This window comes from Aulonocara sp. 'chitande type north' Nkhata Bay, linkage group LG23, assembly GCF_057382095.1.
Source record: "Aulonocara sp. 'chitande type north' Nkhata Bay isolate Kocher_YH1m ecotype deep benthic linkage group LG23, A_spYH_male_GT1.1, whole genome shotgun sequence".
NCBI lineage: Eukaryota > Metazoa > Chordata > Actinopteri > Cichliformes > Cichlidae > Aulonocara > Aulonocara sp. 'chitande type north' Nkhata Bay.
In genome coordinates this window covers 42,296,559-42,317,116 of record NC_141365.1, presented here as the reverse complement: position 1 = coordinate 42,317,116, position 20,558 = coordinate 42,296,559, and the positions used below count along the sequence as shown (strand labels likewise).

At 41.3% G+C, this 20,558-nt stretch overlaps 1 protein-coding gene across 4 annotated transcripts in view; it reads left to right on the top strand.

The window, feature by feature from the left end:
• The window catches only part of LOC147302492 (semaphorin-5B-like), a 46,969-nt gene that overhangs the window by 2,728 nt on the left and 23,683 nt on the right, over positions 1 to 20,558 (top strand). For 3 of the 4 annotated variants that reach the window (XM_086282494.1, XM_086282491.1, XM_086282493.1), the window contains exon 2: positions 9,100 to 9,160. The gene's annotated coding sequence lies outside the window, so the exon portion shown is untranslated. Of the gene's footprint in view, positions 1 to 9,019; positions 9,161 to 20,558 lie in introns of those variants that run through there. The other variant, XM_086282492.1, reaches the window with a different exon arrangement.

Here is a 20,558-nt window from a genome sequence, read left to right as displayed (position 1 = left end):
AATGTGATCATAGGCAAATTTAGTTTTGCTCCGTGATAGATTTCTTATCAACAAAATGGTCAATAAGTTGATTTTGAACATAACTCGCAGTTTAATTGACACTGAAAATAATGCTTTCTAATACCTCAGACAAGCTGCGGGACAGATGTCAGTGTGCATGACTGGAAAATAAGTTTGCTAGTTCAAGTCTGAGCTGCTGAAGTTGATTTTACTAAATGTAACCAACGCCAAGATCTAATTTCCAAGAGTTCATCTACAAGTGCCACAAGTCACATAAACACAGGAGTGGATAACGAGTGCATAAAAGCAAATTGATTCAGAAACACAAGTTTAAAAAAGTTGTGTAATATTTAAACAAAAACTTACATTTTCTGAGATTAACTTCGCAAATTCACAAGGAAAAAAAGTCCTGGAGCTGCCCTGATATTAATGTGGTGCAAAAATGTAATATTGTCTAATATTATGAAGTTAAAATATGAGCAAATAATACAAAATCAATTTGTAAGAAGAGAATCTGAAAATATTCTGAGATTAAAGACACAAAAACATGGAAAAAATTGGTTTTTTATTTTGTTATCGAACCATTTTTCTTGACTTCACAAGCACAGATGACGCCTCTAAAAGGGGACGTCAGAAATATTTTGACATGATGATGCCAGAATTTCCAAATATGGGATAAATAAAGTACTTCTAAACTTATGAGCGCATATTTATCCAACAGTAAACAGAGTGGCACTTATATCCTACTCAGTTTGAGCATTCAAAGTCTCATTCACCCAAGCTTTTATCGAACATTCACACACGCACACACACACACACACACACACACACACACACACACACACACACACACACACTCAGATGGATGCATCTAGGGCAGGGGTAGGCAACTCCTGGCCTCAAGTGCCGGTGTCCTGCATGTTTTAGATATCACCCTGTGTCCACATACCTGAATCAAATCATTAGTTCATTCCCAGGTCTCTGGAGAACTTCAAGACATGTTGAGGAGGTAATTTAGCCGTTTGAATCAGCTGTGTTGGATCAAGGACACATCTAAAACCTGCAGGACACCAGCACTCAAGGCCTGGAGTTGCCTACCCCTGATCTAGGGCAACTTGAGGTTCAGTATCTTGCCCAATGAAGCACATGGATTGTAGTAGTTGGGAATCAGTCCACTGACTTTTGCTTGGTCAACCTGAGCTGTTGAAGTTTTTGCTGACATAAAATAGCTTTACACATTCATAATTAAGAATAAGCATATTCTGAATGGCATAGCATTTAAAAATTGTATTTAAGGTGACTTACATATGCAACGATTTCAAATTAACAACAGGTTAAATGATTAAATGTTCATCAAAGAGGGTAAAAAGCGAGCAAATATGTGCAAAAATGTTCAAACGTACCACATACTAAACTTTAATATAGCAAATACACTGAGACTAAGATGCTTTTAAAGAATGCTGGGAATCCCAAGCCACTGAAGGCGCTTTGAACCATTATATTCAAGGTGATACAGAAGTTCATATTCACTTGTTTAGCTGACAGTTTGTTGGCTGTCTTTTAGCCCCCACCCAAAGCCCACTGTCCTCTATAATGTTCCGAGCTGGTTGTTTTTCACCGGTGCTGCTTCGGCTTGCGCTGAGGCTCCCCTGCCGCCTCACCGTGCCTGCAATCTTTCAGCCTCAGCGCTGACAGGAGGGGCAGAAAAAACACAGCCGGAGGAGGTCATCCTGAAGTTTGCACAGGAGCGAGCCATTCATCCTCTCAGGGGGTGGGGTGGTGGTGGTGGTGGTAGTGGTGGGGGGTTTGGTTCTCCGCTGTGGTGAGACTGAGGCTGGGAGAGATGAATATCCTGCCCTGTTAAAGTTGGGGATGAGACTGGACAGTGTTATTTGTCTCTTAGGCTCCGCCGGGCCCACGAGAAGCTAAACGAGCCTGTCGTTTTTCAGTGTGTTTGATTTATCGGTGCCATTAATTTCTGAACAGGAGGTCACCCCTTCGCCTTATCAGATTGGCAGCCACTTGTACAGCCGCGCCTGGCTGCTGTTTCTGTCAACAGTGTGAGGAGCTGTCATATTTCCTGCTTGCTGGCTTGATAGAGCGTCCGCACAGAGCTGGTAAAGCACTGCGCAGATATGATGGTGTGCATCCATAGGAGAGCTATTTGATCTTAGTCCGTCATACAGCCCGCTGATCAGGCTCATTACAGCCAGAAGATTTCTGTATTTATCATTTTAACGACAGAAACAGTATTTGCGATCATTTATGCCTTTTTGCATTCCATTTATTAGTCCTTAAATTTCATGATGCACTTAGATATGCCCAGAATTTTTATGGTGGGTGAGTTTCGGCCTTTCCTGTACTCAGCAGTGGTCAGTGGCAGCACGGTGCAAGCTGTCCATAGCATGCCAGCAGCTGTGTTCGCTTGCTTAAGCAAATATCACACATGTATAAGGAAGCAAAAAACCTTTCAGGAATGACAGAAAGAATGTGATTATGCTTCTAAGTTTGAAGGAACCTGGACGGGCAAAGATCATAAAGCACACAGCGGTGGAGAGTGGAACATCAAAGATATTAGATGTAAATTAATACAACAGAAAGATTGGACTGCATTGCCATTTCTAAGGTTGTAATTTAAAGACGCCGCGTGTTGAATTGGAAAATGTATATCTTATTTCCTGCACTGGATGTAGATTTCTGCATTTTTATTCAAACAAATACCCTTACCTCTTTTTATTTCTTTGAGTATTTCCCAGTAAAGACACAAGCAAATACACACACACACACGCAGCATACTGATTTTCCCCATTCAAAAATGCCATTAAAATGCCGGGATCTCTCAAATATATTGAGTCTCATATCACCGAGAAGCCTCAGTCTCTCTAGATGCAACATATTTACAATTCTTCCCATCCAAAGCTCAAATGTGAGTGCAGAGTCTTTTTTTTCCCACCCGACTGTCGTACTATTAACTTTCTTGCAATTGCCATTCCAAAGTGGATTGCAATCTGTTCATACTTATTAACACACGTCAAATCACTGGTCACCCCAAGGATAGCTGTAAACGCGTCTGGTTCCCAGCTCTTTCCAAATGCTTCAGAGTAACAGTAAAAATGCTCTTCCAATAACTACATGACCAGAAAGAATAAGTCAAATTACCAGTGGTGGATTTGCATTGATGACAGACAGGTGGAATATCAGGGGAGAGAGTGTGTAGCTGATAGTCTATGGCAGGGGTGTCGAACTCCAGGCCTCGAGGGCCGGTGTCCTGCAGGTTTTAGATCTCACCCTGGGTCAACACACCTGAATCACATGATTAGTTAATTACCAGCCCTCTGGAGAACTTCAAGACATGTTGAGGAGGTAATTTAGCCATTTAAATCAGCTGTGATGGATCAAGGACACATCTAAAACCTGCAGGACACTGGCCCTCGAGGCTGGAGTTCAACACCTGTGGTCTATGGTAATGTAATAAATGGTATAAGCCTGTATCTCGTATTAAGTGAACAGTTATGTATACTCTCCGGTAGGGCAGGGCAATATGGCCAAAAATATTTATCATGATATATATTTAAAAATTTGTGATAACAAGATAACTGACGATACAATTGACTTCTCTTTCCACATGCTGAATGAGCATCATATCCCTGGCTAAACAATGCATCACTGCATTAGTTAGTTCCTCCCAGCGTTTACTACTTTTGTCATTAGAGATGCAGTAGGACTGGGCGATATGACCCAAAATTCATATCTCGATATTCTTTAGCTGGATGGCGATATACGATATATATCTCGATATTTTTTAAAGCCATAAAGTAAGAACAAAAAGAGAGTTCTTAGTCACACTGTGTCTCAAATCTCACACAGGCACTTTTATTAACATACAGCATAGATGTACAAGAAAAAATTACTCAGAAATAAATGATCAGCATTTATTAAATAATAATGCTCCATAAATAAAATAAAACAATGTTGTTTTTGTGCATAACAAAGAGCTCACAATTGTGCAGTCAAAATGTAAACTAACAGACGCTGAGCATAATAACAAGCAGCTGCTCTGTTCCCAGGTTCTACTGCGTGACTGACAGCCTGGAGTTTGAAATCCTCTTTGTAACCGTGTCTCTGAACAGGTGCCATTTATGGTCCTTATACACACAGTAAGGTAATATTACGTTGAAGCAGAGTACGTATCACTCCGCGAGGCTCCTTGGTAGCTATAATGCTCCAACAGTCCTTTAAGCAGTGCAGCTTTCGTAGCTTACCAAAGTCGTACCAAAACACTTTTTGAAAGGTTTCTGAGCACTGTGTACCACATAAAATCGGTTTGCGGTCAGTAAGCACAACAAGAATTCATACATAAGGCACACTGTCGACATTTTGAGAAAATGAAAGGATTTTAGGTGTCAACGCGTTAGCCCGGTTAGCTTGTTAACACGTTGACGCCGTTCAGCCTCATGCACGGGGCGATGCGCGGTAACTCGTTAACAGATATTTGCCCCGTTAATGTAGTTATGGCGTTAACGTCACGCTGACAGCACTAAAATAGTAATCTCCAAATGTTTTCTTTTTACCGACCAGCTCCTCTGTGATAGCTGCCGTGTCCATCTTGTCGTTGCCTGCAGGTGAAGCGATGGGGGCGGAGGAGCTGTGTTCAGTGAAGGAGAGAGGCGAGGCAGAGTAACGTTGCGTAGAGACACAGTGGACGAAAGAGAGGAAAACTTGCGGCTCCACAAGTATAGTTATAACGTAACGTAGACTACATCGATATATAAACGATATTGTCACATCTCATATCTCGTATAAAACTGTGTCGATATATTTAAAAACTCGATATATTGCCCAGTCCTAGCGTGCAGCTATTTAAAGCTACGCCAATTGTTTGTTGAGTCAGCTTCTTTGGTCTCACCACCGTGCTAGTTGAAGCGGACGTTTCTTCACGTGCTGAAACAGCTTTGCTGTACTCCAACAAGTGCTTCTGGTTCGAATGATGAAATAGGTTTGTGGTGTTTCCTCCCTTTGCCCCCATGGACCGCTTCCATGTTCTACAAAATTTTTTGCTTTGGTGGGTGTCTGACGGATGAAAACCAAACCAGTTCCAAACCACTGAAGTTGCAGCATTTTTACAAACCAATTTTGGTTCATCTGATTCATTCGACAATCCGCTTTCGCCCTTCTCATTCTCCGTCGCCGCCATGCCTGTTCGCCATGTGCATATAAGCGTATGAAAACAAAGGCACTGCGCATGCATGTTTTACCCATATTCTAGCATGATATTTCATTTTCTTATCGTTGCCTAACATTATACCGGTATTACCGTGAAAGGTATAATATGGCCCAGCCCTACTCTCCGGACATTCCTCCGACCCCTCATTGCTTACTTCCATGTTCATTTGATCTGCCAAAGGCATGTGTAATTACCAGGTATCCACTAGTGATACTCTGGTATTGATCTGATACCAAGTTACTGTCTAACTAACAAGTAACTAACAAAAAAGGTTCAGATATTTTTCACAGAGTGTGTTCAGGGTATGATAAGCATCAATCTAATCGCACTGGTATCAATCTGATACCAGTGACAACAAGATACCAGTGGTATCGACTAGGGCTGGGCTATATCATACCATTCACGCTAATACTGGTGTAATTTTGGGCAACGATAAGAAAATGAAATATCGCGATAGAATATGGGTAAAACGTGCATGCGCAGTGCCTGTGTTTACATACGCACATGGCGGTGACGCAGAATGAGAAGAGCGAAAGCGGATCGTTAAATGAAACGGATGAACCAGAATTGGTTTGTAAAAATGCTGCAACTTCAGTTTGGCTTTCGTCCGTCAGATACACAACAAAGCACTATTTTTGGTGGCGCATGCTAGTGGGCCGTTGTTATTACCATGTTTTTTGGAAAATACGGCACACTTAAAATCAATCCTTTGATTTTTCTGAAAATTGACAGTGGTTGTAAATAGAAAATAAAAGTCTAATGATACTGTAAAGATACTGCTTTCTATAATCCTGTGTGCCTTATGTATGAATTCTGGTTGTGTTTACTGACCTCGAAACAATTTTATGTACACGGCGCTCGAAAATCTGTCAAATGTTTTAGTACGACTTTGCTGAGCTACGAAGCCGCACCGCTTGATGGATTGTTGGAGCATTACGGCTATCGTAGGCAGGCGTCTCGCGGAGTGATACGTACTGTGCTTCAACATAATATTACCGTATTGTGTGTGTATAACCTCTTTTTAAGTTTAGTGGATATTATACATGGTTATGCTGAGGATATGTCGGCCAATTTCCACTGGAAATGACTTTTGGTTAAACTGTCAGCAAGGAATTTGCACTGTTACGTTTTTATATAACTTTAATGCACATAAAAAACAGCTGCTTGTTTAAGTGAAAATACATTGATGGGGTTTTTTGCACTAATAAACTTGTGGAGTTGTAAAGTATTTTGTCTAGTGTCAATTATATCGTCAGTTATATCGTTATCGCAAATTTTCAAATGTATATCGTGATAAATATTTTTGGTCATATCGCCCTGCTCTAGTATCGACTATCAATATTTGGATTGATCCACCCGCCTCTAACATCCACTGGATGAAGTTTCTGTAAAGCCTGATGGGAAAACCAGGCTGGCTCACAGCTGTCAATATTAAATTTATTCACTGCATCAAGAGTTAAAGAGTTAGACTCATGTTTTCTGACATGATCTCTAATTATTCTACAGCTAACACAAAAATCCACAGCTAGTTTCTTTAGGGTATTTAAAGTATTCGTATTCAGTTGTAAAAGTACTCGTGCTTGTGTTTGAACTTTTTTGCCCTTAATGGGTCACAGTCAGTTAAATTTATTAGCGGATGTTATCACAGTTTTCTGCTGGGCATCGGGTCTCTCAAGAGGGAAGTCTGAATTTCTTTGTTTAGGCAAACGAAATGTTTGTCTGAACTAATGGAATTTGGTGTTGACTCTGTCTCCTGATTCATTTACACATCGGTGCTACTGCAGCTGTGTTCAACCAACACCAAGTCTTACTTTAGTATCCAGATGATTTCAGATGTAGCTGAGAGCACTTAACCTCTTTTTTGTCTGCCTTTGTGCCTGCTGATTAAAGCGTAAATAGTTAGTTTGAGAGTTCGTGCATCACTGTGTTTTAATTCTTAGCACTAATGTTAAAGGTTTTGCCATAAACACAACATTTTCTTTTACTTCAGAATGCTTCTCAGATAGAAGTGACATTTTCCTATCATCCATTATCTATCTGCTGCTGATTGTTTTTGCCACACTATATAATATAGCAAACCCAGCAACACTTGGTGCGTGTTTAAGGTGGTTTCAAACCATGTTAAAATGCTCAAATTTACAGCAATAAAAGGGCATTTTTTAAATAACTTATCCACCTTCATAACTGAGTTACGGGTGTGGTCACTGGAAGTCTCACTCCATCTGTCTTGTAACTCAAGCTTCGCTGTTAGCGTTTTGGTAGTACCAGGGACGTGTTAGTCCCTCCCTGTGGTGGCCTTTCTCATGGTTATAAGAGTGTGAAAGAGAAAGCGAAAGTTAAATGTTAAACCACCCCTCCACCTCCACCAAAAAAAACAAATAATTCAGTACACAATCCTTTTTTTATATTGTTTTTTGTCAATTGCCTTTATTTGATAATGATAGTAGCGACAGACAGGAAAGTGAAGAAAGTGGCAGGGCAAAGCTCCACAGGTTAGATTGGAACCTAGGTTGCTGCCGTCTGGAAATTGAGCACTTGGTTACCTGCTCACCCTTTATGTGCAGCTTTTTCATCTGATTTCCGTGCTTATGTTTTGCTGCTCTCCTCTGCTCGCTGTTTCACCACGTGTATCTCCTCTGCTCCACTGAGCACACATGAAAGAGGGCAAAGGAGAGAAGTGCAACTTATCTCTTGAGCACTCCTAGTGTTTTAAGTGCTCAAAAGGGCTTTGAGTGCTCAGTTAAAGGAAAGAAGAGCTTTGTAAGTACCAGTCCATTTACTATTGATCACGATGGTGGGCTCACGCACAGCTTTCTCATTGCTTGTTTTGTCCTTTTAATGTATTTTTCCAATACTAACTGGGAATCATGATTTTCACCAGCTTTTGAGTTATTTGTGCTTGTGTGATAAGATGATCGATTGATTTGGCGTATGGCTGCTTTGATCCAAAGCCAGCCCCTTTAGCTCAAGATTAAAGGTGTCCCCTTAAATGCCATTTGCTTTAGCTTGAGATTATAGACTGAATAAAACATGCACGTAGCTTCCAAGTCTGAAAAGTGAAGCCAAAGTGGAATCTGCCTTAAAACCAGAGGACAGTGTTTCTGGTTGGTCCACTGCTGAACAAAACATCAAGTACATTTTGTAAATTATGGTTATTACTAGAGCCAGAAAGGAGGTTTATCCCGGGCATGCTCATTGGCTAACGACGTGCCCATCGCAAATCAAGCGGCGTTTTCATTTTCACAGTCAGCTTCAAAAAGCTTAAACACTCCCCGCTGTTGTTAATCAACAGGTGACACCACAGTGATGATGTCTATATTTTATATACACTCTATGCTCAAGATGCTAGCTCTGATTATTCTTTAGGACTCATAAAAAGGTGTCGGTCAGCAGTTACTTTGCCTGCTAATCAGCTACTCTTCATCAGTGCATCAGTCTGAGGTGACTATAAGTGAATAACAGGACATGTCGATAAGTCATCAGTCTTAAATGCAGTGCAAAAGCACAGCAATACTGAGCTTGTAACAAACCACAACTAATTCAAACGCTCAAGCTGGCTCCCGCCATACTGTGACCTAATTCTTTAACAGAATCTAAAACTGGATCTCACACGGGGCAGAACATCTCTGTCTATTGAGTTAACAGTTTGCTCTGCACAGATAGAAATTCTTTGCCCCCCTCCCTTATTTTCCCCATCACAAACACACACACACACTCACACACCCCTTTACCTCCCCTCACCTCCCTGCACACTCTCTGGTCAGCGTGCCACTGTGTGCCGATGTGTAACAAGTTCTCCCTCTCTTGTTTTTCATACCTTCCTTTCTCTCTCTCTCTCTCTGTCTCTCTGTCTCGCTCTCTCCCACCATGTGAAGCGCCGGGATCTGTGCCACGCTCGTTCATCTGCCGAATCTGTCTGGTGCTGATGGTGAACTAGTAAGTTTATTTTCTTCTGTGTGATATTTGTGCGGCGTGTGTGCGTTGCTTTCACATATCCCATGCGGAGATTGGCTGCATCAGTGCAACTGCTTATTCTTTTGTGTTGTCCTGTCCATTCTGTCTTTGTGTCTACTTTTTTCTGCCTGTTTTTTTTCCTTCTGCCTGCCTGTCAGTTTTCGTGTCACTGCAGGCTCATTTCTTCTCTAATCATCTATAATATGACCCTTCACCTACCCCTCCTCTTTTTCCCCCTCGCTCGTCTTCAGCGTACATCACCCTAGCTGTGACTTTGGAGACTACATGTGGGGATGTGTTTGTGTAACGTGTAGTGGATGTTTCCTTTGTTCTGGTTAAAGCATAAGTGCTAAAACTGACAGAGGAATGGGGTGGAGAGAAGCATGGGAGACAGAGGAAACTCCCAGCCCTGGATCAATACTCCTAGTCTGGGTTATTATGTCTGAATGTGTGCGTGGGTTTTTTTTTTTCCCCACTTCAGTAATGAAGCCTTTCTGAAGCAAAAGCCACATGTTGCACGTGTGCAAGTGTAATGTTCCTGTTTGATGTTTTCCCACAGAGCAGCATGCTTATTTATTTCTATTTTTAAAATTGCAAAGAGTCGCCTTTTACTCTTCAATTAATTACTGACATCATGCTGTAATCTAGTTAATCACAGCACCAACAGTTTGCTGATTAATGTCTTCGGGGTGTTTTTACACTATGAGCATGATTTATGGAAATTAGTCGTTGGTGGAAAATAGTAGCCATGATCATTTTTTCTGGTGGGTTATAAGGACCAGGTCTTATGAGATTTTTCATGACAGCAGCATCGGTTATGTGCAGTGGATTAGTAATTAAAATGCTCAGACTGTCAGCCACCCAAGAAATTCAAAACCCAAGACAATCATATTTGGAATGATAATATTAACTCAGTTTGTATTTGCCGTGCACAGTTTTGGGGAGTAAGACATTTACGAGTCATTTTAATCAGTTACTATGAATGAAATTAAAGCTGATAATCGGAAGGTTGCCCATTCGGACAGTCTCGGCCGTTGTGTTCTTGGGCAAGACACTTCACCTACCGCCTACTGGTGTTGGCCAGAGGGGCCGATGGCGCGATATGGCAGCCTCGCTTCTGTCAGTCTGCCCCAGGGCAGCTGTGGCTACAACTGTAGCTGCCTCCACCAGTGTATGAATGTGAGAGTGAATGAATAGTGGCATTGTAAAGTGCTTTATTATTATTAGTAAAGGGATTATATGTAGAACACAGTAGCCTTGACAATATAGGGCTTTTAGGACCAATATCAGAAGTTGGTGATTTAAAAGTCAGATATAACAGGCAATTCTGTAGGTCACATGAAACACAAACAGATTTCCCTAAAATTATTGTGTAGTTATTTATTTACTCGTTTAGGAGTTCAGCATGTCTCTCTGCAGACTGTAGGGAGTTACAGGCTGCCCGTCTACCTGCAGAGATCGTCTCTTCTCAGATGGAGGCAGTGTCCCAAGTTTGTGGTACAACAAGGGCTACTCTTGCTTGTGCTGTTGTTGTACCATTGGTCAGCCATGGAGAAGAGCAAGGTTATAACGAACAAAGTCAAACCCGTCTTTGATGTTTTTTCACGCTTCTCCTGTCACTCCTTTGGCTTGTCAACCAATCAGCTTTTGACTGACATAGAGTTGAGCTACTGAAGCGTTACACTCTGCCCAACTCTGGTCAGATGATCTGGTTATTGTGTTTGTGGCGTTCCAATCACGTGTGTTACCAACAGGGTAGTTCTCAGAGTGCCCTCTGGTGGACAAACTATGCAACATCAATCCTCATAATATGGTTAAAGTTTCTTATATCTCTTCTTTACTTTTTAAATTTCATTTCATTTGTTGGCTAATATCGGCCCATTCATTCAAGACATAAAATTAATTTCGTTATTTTACATCTTTTGACCATAAAGGCTGGCTGTCCTTTGGTATTTCGTGACAGCATGAATAAGAATTTTTTTGGGGAAAAATTTGAGTGGATTGGGATTTTTATTAGTTTGCCAACATATCGTTGTGCACCATCTGTCGTCTACCAGTCAAATCACTAGGCATTGCTTGGAAGAGTCTGACAGTAGTTTGTTTTGACTGCACTTATGGCCATGTCTTGATGCATTCTCAATCATCCAGGAAAGTAAATCTCCAAAAGTTGATTCTGTTCATCCGGACGTAGCGTTTTCGTCACTCATCCAGGTGACTTCTTCAGTCTCAGCTGACTGCAGGTTTCCCCAATCTTATAAACAGTACGTTTGCATAATGACTGAAATCAGCCCACTGAAAGAACAATGGCCTGGGAGGTCAGTTCCTTAATCTTGATTATGCAAATCGTCATGACCATTGATCAACAACCACTGATCAAAGACCACTGATCAATGGCCATGAGCACCATTCACAGATAGTTGGGGAATGGCTACAATCACAGCATTGTAAGATGGCGAAAGATGTACCCTTAGGCCCGTCCTCGATTCAGAGATGGTCTTTCCCTTTTCACGTAAGTCAACTTTTGGAGACTTATGGCCATGGTGTCTACAATTCCTACTACTACTACCAGTACTGTACAAATCTCCTCCAACCAGGCCAGAAATAGTATAATAACAACAACTATAGCTCTGTGACCAGCAGTCTGCTTCAGTCCTGGTAGACCTGTTGGGCAAGATTGGTTTTCAGTGCTGGAAGTTCACCAAAAAATGTTCTTTCTGAAATTCTTTCTGAATTTTTTCTATGCCTGAATACTGCTCTTTGTTCCTTCACATACTGTTCAGTATGTGAAGGAACTCTTAATACAGATTAGAGAGGTGTGGATTGATCTCTATGATTTGTTTTGGCAGCTGCACTTTGTAATCTAAACCGTGTTAGCACTTGAGTTTAAAGTTCATCTTGGCGGATCAGATCAAAAGTGGACAGTGGTCAATACAAATGTAAACAAGCGCTAAGACTCTTTAATACCAAATGTTAAAACACTCATAAAGGATGTGTACAATTTAACACATCGGCGTTGTCTGCGCTCTTATAACATGTGAATTAATGTATTTCTGTTCTTTATGGGAGGACTTTTGTTGAATGCATCCATCTTCTGCCTTCCAAATTCAGGGTGTCCCAGTGGTCACAGAGCAAGAGGCAGGGTGCACCCTGGCCAGCTCACCACTTTGTCACAGGCCTAACAAAGACGCCCACATTCAAGCCTAGATGTAATTTAGAATCACAAATTAACTTAACATGCAGCTGAATACCCCAGTTGTGCGGTGGTTAGCACTCATGGCACAGTTTGGCACCTTTGTAAACCATCTCCTCCATATCAAGAGTGTTTGTAGCTTCTGCACAGCTCCTTAAATATTGATTATCAGTCTTGCCTTGAAGTGAAACACAACTACTGTCTTTTAAAAATTTTAGATCAATGCAAGCATTAGAGCGCAGCTCCGTCTCTGCATCATCCACTCTGAGATAATCATTAGCAGTCATGCATACTACATGAACTGTTACTAACGTTTTTGCCATTCAGAGCTAAGTAAGTAAAAATACATCTGTTGATAGAGCAGATGACATTAGGGTTGGCATTAAAGTAGCTATAGGCTGTAAATTAACCAATTATTGATATAAACATCTTGATCAGTGACACCACAACTCTTCAACAACTGCTTAATGGATAAAACTAAAAGTTTGATGCATAAAAATGTTAAATAAATTGTTGTTGTGGTACCGTTCAAGCGTAGCTAAGGCCATTGGATGTTTGTTTTTTGTGATTTTTCCATCACCCTGGCTTCACATTGAAATTCATGTTACAGGGAATGAGCTGTCCAACCAGTAATCTTCAATCATGTCTACTGACAGAGCGGCTCCCTTCAAGTGGGGCAGCGGGTATTGACAGAGAGTGATTGCAGCTGTACGTGTTTGGTTATACATCCCAGTCGTGTCATCTGGCAAAAAAGCAAAGCGAAAGAAATGGAGATCATGATAAGAGGACGGAGGGAGACGGGGAGGAGCGAGGAGAGAGATAGGAAGAGAGGGATCAGTGCAGCTGTGTGCCTCTTTAGGATTCCTGCACTCTACCTCCTCTCGCCCGGGCCAAACCGGCATCATTAGGTTTGGCAAATTACCCGGGCGGCCATTGTGGCGCAGCCATGGCACGTTAGTGTGTCTTTTTAACTGTGGCTAAACTCAGTCTATTCACTTGTAAAAGAGAGCAGCCATTGGCAGATAGTTGGCAGGTTGCACAGAGAGGCCATTCACCCCGGTAGGAAGGAGCTGAGAACACTGCCTCGGAAATGGTCCTCTCTGAATATTTTGATGGAGGGACTTTGGGTGCCCTCTCAGTGTCCATTTGCTCCAGCTAACAAATCTCCATCAACTGACTTCATTGGTAATCAATATCAGTGCTCCTTATAGGTGAGGGCGAGCAGGAGCTGCGGTCAGAAAGAGAATTTTAGCAATTTGATTCAGTGTTGTTTTGATGTTGTCTTTTCTTCCTTTTTTTACTCAAGGAGGAATTTGGAGTTTGGAATCCAGTTTTTTTTGTAGTGGGGTGTAGTGGGGTGGGGGGTTGGTGTTCACTCTGTCTTTTCATGATAGTTGGACGCTGTCCAAAAACTCGGGTGGAGAGAGTTTAGACAAGAGGCTGATATACAAGGGTCAGATGCTGGACTCCCTCCTTTTATTTTTGATGCCACGCAGGAACAAATTATAGGGCTTCTGAATGAAGAAATAATTACTCGTTATTAATTTCGCTGTCATAGAGTTCCTCCGTGAAGAGGACATGTCTGGATTTTAATGAAGCACACTTAACACGCGTGTGTCTTAACACAGTGTTGTCGGGTGCTCGGTTTGTAGCTGGTGTGGCGGAAGTGCTAAAAAGCAGTTTCAAGGTCTTCTGTAGTGCGTCTTTTTGTAGGCAGATCACGACATGGATAATTACCTATAATAGCTGTTTTGCAAGAAATGAGGGAAGAGGTTACTCATGCTGACAGAAAAGGAAACGGCCCCTTCACAGTTGCCGAGCTGACGTATTAAAGCTTAATAACCTGCCGGTCACATGGCTCACAAAAGAGGTTCATCCATGCCTTGTTTTTTTACTTAGAGTCAACTCAAGCCCTCGGACCACACTCCATAAAGGGGCCATCTCTTTGGCCTCTATCAGAGTCCTCCTAAGTTCTCTGGGATACGCTTGTTTAGTTCTTCTAAGAGGAAAAAGTCAAAGTGAGCTTGCATGGTTCCTCAAATAGAGGCGGGGGGAAGTTCCATGTTTCTTAAATTTTGCATGAACATCACTGTGAATCACTCTGGCATCAGCAGAAGTAGTTGACACTCAGAGACAGAAAAAAAGTTGTTGTCAAGAAATCTCACAAACTTGAAGGAAAAAAAAAAGCAGCAGGGAAAGAGTCCAGAAAGAAAAATGGAGGATTTGACAAAGGCCTCTGCTGTGTGAAGTTTGTACAACTGTGACAAAGTGCTGCAGAGGCACTGCTGCTCTGTCCAAACACTTGTCAGTGTGTCACTACACACATTTCCACTTAAATGTTAAACCAGGGGAGAAACGTCAGCGGCTTCTACTTGTGTAGCTGTAGCGTGTAAGGGGAAGGAGAACAGGGGGGAAAAAGCTTTTTTTTTTATACTTTTCCTGACTTTTCTAAGGAGTCGATGGATCATTTTTACATGTTCAAACAACCAACAACGAAAGAAAACAAACTGTCTGGCTTCTGAAGACATGACACAGCCTCTTTTTGAAGGTTTGTAATAATGCCCTGTGTGGGTCACTTCTGCAAAGTTGTTGATCCCCCCCCTTCTCATGGCTTACAGGTTGCATTTATACAAGTACCTGTTGCAGTAAATGAAAGAAATCTGTCAACACAACACTTTGATGTTAAATTACTTTACTTAATTGGGGGGAGGGGTGTCTTTATCAGTAGGAAAACTTAAAAAAAAAGCATAGTCAAAGTCTGAAATTTAGCCTCCTTCACATTTAGAAGGAATTTATTTCCAACATTTTTCACTCTGAACATGGCATGGTCATTCTGAGTATGAGTGGGAGGTCTCTGGGTGAAAATGCCTTGCTGATGTCAGAGGTCAGAGGAGAGTAGCCAGACTGCTTTAACCTGAAAGGAAAGCAACAGTAACTCAAATAACCTAGAGCTGCGCGATTGTGATTATCACTATTATTCTGATTGATATTAAGATTACAGTTAAGTTTAGTTATTTATCCTTTCATTTTAATGACAGAAATGTTTTAATTGTACTGTTATGTAAACACTGCTTTCACATTCATGTTCCTCTACGATCCTGCTGATGTACAATACCAAAATTATGTAAATACAATTAACTTTACTAAAACTTAACATGAAATTAAATCAGCAAGGCACTACTTTCATTTTTACATTGTGCTGCACTTCTTGGTTAGTCAGTTAGTTAAAACACCTTCACAAAATCCCATTTTTACTTGACCTGCACTGATGATTGAGTGCATCCTAGAAGCAAAATATAAAGTCTTCCACTCCATTTTTTTTCCAAACCATTATGATAGTTTGTGTACAATGTCGGTTTTGCCAATTTAGAAAATTAATTGCATGAGGGGAAAACATCTTTTGTCCACGATGATCCTTCATTACTCACCATGTTTAGTGGACACATATCTTTGGCCAAAAAGCATGCGATTGCCTCGATGATTTCAATAGGTCTTTGTGTGCTGGACGGATATGCAGACACGCATACAGGCTCGCTTTTATGGACGCCTGAGTGCACGGCGGATGATTCACTTTTGCAAATATTGCGTTGTTTCTCTTGTCCTTCATGCGTTAATAATCCTGCAGTTTGTGGTGCGTTTTCAAGCAGTTGTAATAAATTATCGTGCAGACGCTGTAACTTATTATTAGTTAACATCACTTGCCCTAAATCCAAAGTATTTCCAAACGTGTGATGATTTGCTCTGAGGGACAAGCTCTTGGTCTTCTGCTGTGCCAGACATTTGATTTTTGTTGTGTATCTGTCTGTTAATGTTGCGGTACTCATCTAGACTACAGCAGAAGAAAAGGAAACTGAGGCTACAGTTTGCACGGTCTCACCAGAATTGGACAACAGAAGATTGGAAAAATGTTGCTTGGTCTGCTTTGACATTTGGACGGTAGACTCAAACAAACGAAAGCATGGATCCATCCTTCTATCAGTGCTGTAATGGTGCATGGGCACACTCTAACCGAGCACTGTTTATCCACCACAACCTGTTTGAGTATTGTTGCTGATCATCACTTTATGACCACAGGGTACCCATCTTCTGATGGCTGGAAGCACCTCAAAAGCTCAAATCACCTGTTGAACATGACAATGAGTTCACTGCACATCAATGGCCTTCATACTCCTGACACACACCAGCTCTCAATCCAGTAGAGCACCTTTTGGATGTGGTAGAATGGGGGATTCCCATCATGGACGTGCAGCCAACAAATAAGCAGCACCTGTGTGATGCTGCTGTGTTAATATGGAGTGTTTCCAGCACCTTGAATCTGTGCCGTGAAGAATTAAGTTTGTTCTGGAACCAACAGTGGTAAGAGTGTGACTCCAACCAAGATATACCGATTAAAGTGGCCTGCATATATCATGATAGATTTTAATATAAGAATCAAACTATCTGTACTGCAGGAAAAGTTCAAGCACATTTAAGCTCTGTATTGACTCTGAGTGCCATTTGGTGTGAATGTGTAAGGGGAATTAGTTTAACCTTTTTTGCCAAGTAAAGCTGTTTTTTTTTTTTTTAGCTTAAGAAACTTCTACAACTCAAGTGCGGCAATAAATGTCAAAGTAAATTACAATGGCAGATAAAGAGTCTATATATGGGCACAGATGTGAAAGTGGAAGGTAGCCATGAGCTGATTCTGTTTGCAGGGTTGGTTTACATCGCAGGACGTGATGGACAACAGACCCGTCTCCCAGGCTAGTGCTGCTAATGACTCTGAGGCCACTTGTAGTGACTACTTTGGTCAGGAGAAGTTACTTTCAAAGTCACATTTGCTAGTAACGAGCACAATCCTTAACCGCTTGTTTGGATCCATATAGATGCTCACGTGATAACACAGTAAATGCTTAATTGCATTGCTGTGTATCTCCTTTAAATATTTAACAGATGCAATTTCATTCAGTCTTGCCTCAACAAGCTGCAGAACAATCAATACAGTAGTTTGCAATTGTGAAACAATTCCAGAGCAAATCTAATCTACCAAAACATCTATGTTTAAAAGGCATCCCAATAAAATGAAAAGCATACAGAAAAAATATTCAGCCTTAAATACTGCTGCAAAATTTGAGTAGAGGTTACAGTTTAATGTCTTTGTGTGAGGTTTTGGAGTTGCTGCAGGAACATGAAGTTATCTTCATGTTTCAGCAGACGCACAAGCATCTTAGATTTGTAGTGTGTAGTTTTGTCCGCAAGATGTTTGAATCAGCTTTCGCTGTTGCAGAGGAATCACATGGAGAGGCACCAGTGAAGTAGGAGAGACAAATTGGCAGGCAGCAGGGGTTTGAGTACACACCTGTCATGCTTAGCTGTGTTGATACAGGGCGGCCCAGTCCTCAGCTTTATTTACTGACATGGCCCTGCCTTAAAATCTTGGCCGTGTTGCTCCAGTGTGGTGGTCACATGTTCACTTTGTGTTCCCGGGTGATTATTTTTCCCCACACAGTCCAAACACGGACCGGTCACATGAATTGCAGACTCTGTGTTTCTAATCCCATCACAAGTTGTTATTTCTTTAAGGTGTTTTTCTATCGCAGCCAGCTACACGAGTGAATGAATGTTCAGACATGCTCCGTCTCTGGGAAAACAGCTCTCTGATTTTATTTTTGAAGCAATTTATTTCCAACTTTCTATAACAAATTCAAAGACTGTAGCTCAGGTCCGTCTGCCACTGTCGGGTCCATAATATTACATCGAATCACTCAAGCCACATTTAGAAGCATCACACGACCATCTACTTATTTTATGTGTAACATATGTCCTCTGTACTGATGCGGTCATTTGCTTACTTCAGATTTCAATTAAATTCAGCTAATCCAATGTTTTTTATATACTGCCAAATCACAACAGTCTCCTTAAGGCGCTTTATATTTATAAGGTAAAGACCCTGAAACAATACAGAAAAAACACCAACAGTCAGAGCACCCCCTATGAGCAAGCACTTGGCGACAGTGGGAAGGAAAACTACCATTTAAACAGGAAACCTCCTGCAGAACCAGGCTCAGGGAGGGGCAGCAATCTGCCCTACCTTTTTTTTCAGATTATATTAAATTCATATGACTTATGTTGAAACATTTCAGGAAAAAAAGTATTTTTTGTTTGTTTAGATACAGTATTGAATAAAAGCCTTTAGCCACCCCTCATTTCTACTCATTCCTTTATATTTTTCAGGAAAATTGGGGAAGAGGTGCCCTGATTTACTAAATATTACAGTATACATTTACAGTATATAAGACACAGAAGGAATCTGTACAGTCAATATTTGGTATGGCCACCTTTTGTAGCTGTCAAAATGTTGGTGCAGCAACAGTCTGTAACCTGGCAGTGCAAGGAATATAAGTTTCATTAGCAATGTGTTGTTATAGTTCACAAAGACGGTTGGACACACAGCAATGATGTTGGAGATTGCAATACTCAAATAAGACTAATGAAAGTCAACCAGCTGACAGCATCATACTGTAAAGCTTATATTCTACACAGTACTAAAAGTTTTGTTGTGGATACCAGCTTACTGTAAAACCTTCAGGGTATTTCTGGAAAGAACTTATCAAATTTCCCTGTTACAGGGTAAGATGTGTGAAAAGGACAAGTATAAAGGCACAGCCATACAGCTTTGGGGGGCAGTACTTAGAAATAGCGTTGGCGACAAGTGAACTTTCATGGTCATATTAGAGGTGACTACCTTCTCTCAGAAGCAAAGAAGGGAGCACAATGCTTTTGTTAATGCACAGTTAAAAACATTCAAGAAAAACATCAGTGCAGATAGTTGGGCTCACAGTGTGTCTAAAGAGTTTGTGTGTTACTTGACTAAACTTAACCAAACCATAAAGAGGTCCTAGCACACTTTGTCATGTAGACAGAGGATGATGAATATGCGCTCTTTGTCTTTAACTAACGCTAATCACCAAGGGAGAGCCTGCGTCCACACATTTCCTACTGCCCCCGAAGAATCTGACTGACGTCCACTGTCGCTCCCCCTCGTTGAGCTGAATAGACAAATCCCAGAACATTAGGCCTCTCACTGGCCAGCCTTTGCGCGGTGAGAGGACCGTGGCCCCGTAACAAAGGCGAGGCCAGCGGTGGAGGCTCTGCTCCTGTCGCTTCATTAAGCAGCAATGTAAGACCCAGCAGGCTGAAAAACCTCTGCCTCCACACGTATTCAGTCCTCCCAGTGAGCAGTAGACAGGCAGACATTCACTGCCTCCATTCTTTGTAGTGCGTAGCAGCTGCACTGAAACTGGTTTAAGGGTTAAAGAAAAAGACACCGCTGTGAATGGGCAATAAATATGCTGCCCTGTAGTGTTGAGGATGTTCAAGTTTTCAATACATAGTTGGAACATTATGGCCTTTTCCATAAACTCATTTATCACTCAGCTCAGACATTTTCAGAGTCAAATTTGTGCTCTAGTCCCGCCTAACCCTCAGGCGACAGTGTAGCTAGATTCAGGCATTTCACGTGCTCTCATGGTGAAGGTGTCTCCTGTAGTTAGTCTTCAGCTACTTAAACGCTTGCTCACATCTGAATGGTTCACTGGCCAGTACAGGAGTGGAGCTTAAAACAGAAATTTATTAGATGATTCAAAAGACATTTTTTTCCATTTCAGAGCTCATACATAGTCATTTCACATGCAAAAACATTTAAAGGTCTTTATCCTTGTTTGCATCCACATTTTTTTTAATTTAGCAAACTTTAAATATCTTGGTGAATGCATGCAGCCAATGAAAAGTGATAGTAACATCCTTTATTGGTGGGTGTCACTCTGTCCTGTCCTGCTCTGTTTCCAGTCTGTGAATTTCTAAATAAATGAGAAAATGTAGCCCCACAGAAGTGTGCGTGAAAACACAAAGACCCAACACATTTGGATTAGACGTTAGCCTGTAACTAACTTGCCAGCGTCAGTATGTATGCTACAGCTAGTATGTGGCTGCATTTACTCTACCAAACAGAGTATCTTGAACGCTGCCTCCCTCTGTGTGCTGCACGTGAGAAAGCAAAAGTCTGATACTTGTCTGACGCAGCTGGATGGAAATTTGTAAACTACATAAAAGAGCCTTTGATCTTTGTGCCTAAAGTCACCATCAGATCATCACCTTTGAGCAGATTCTGATTCATATAAAATGAATTCGACCCTTCATGTGGCACACCCT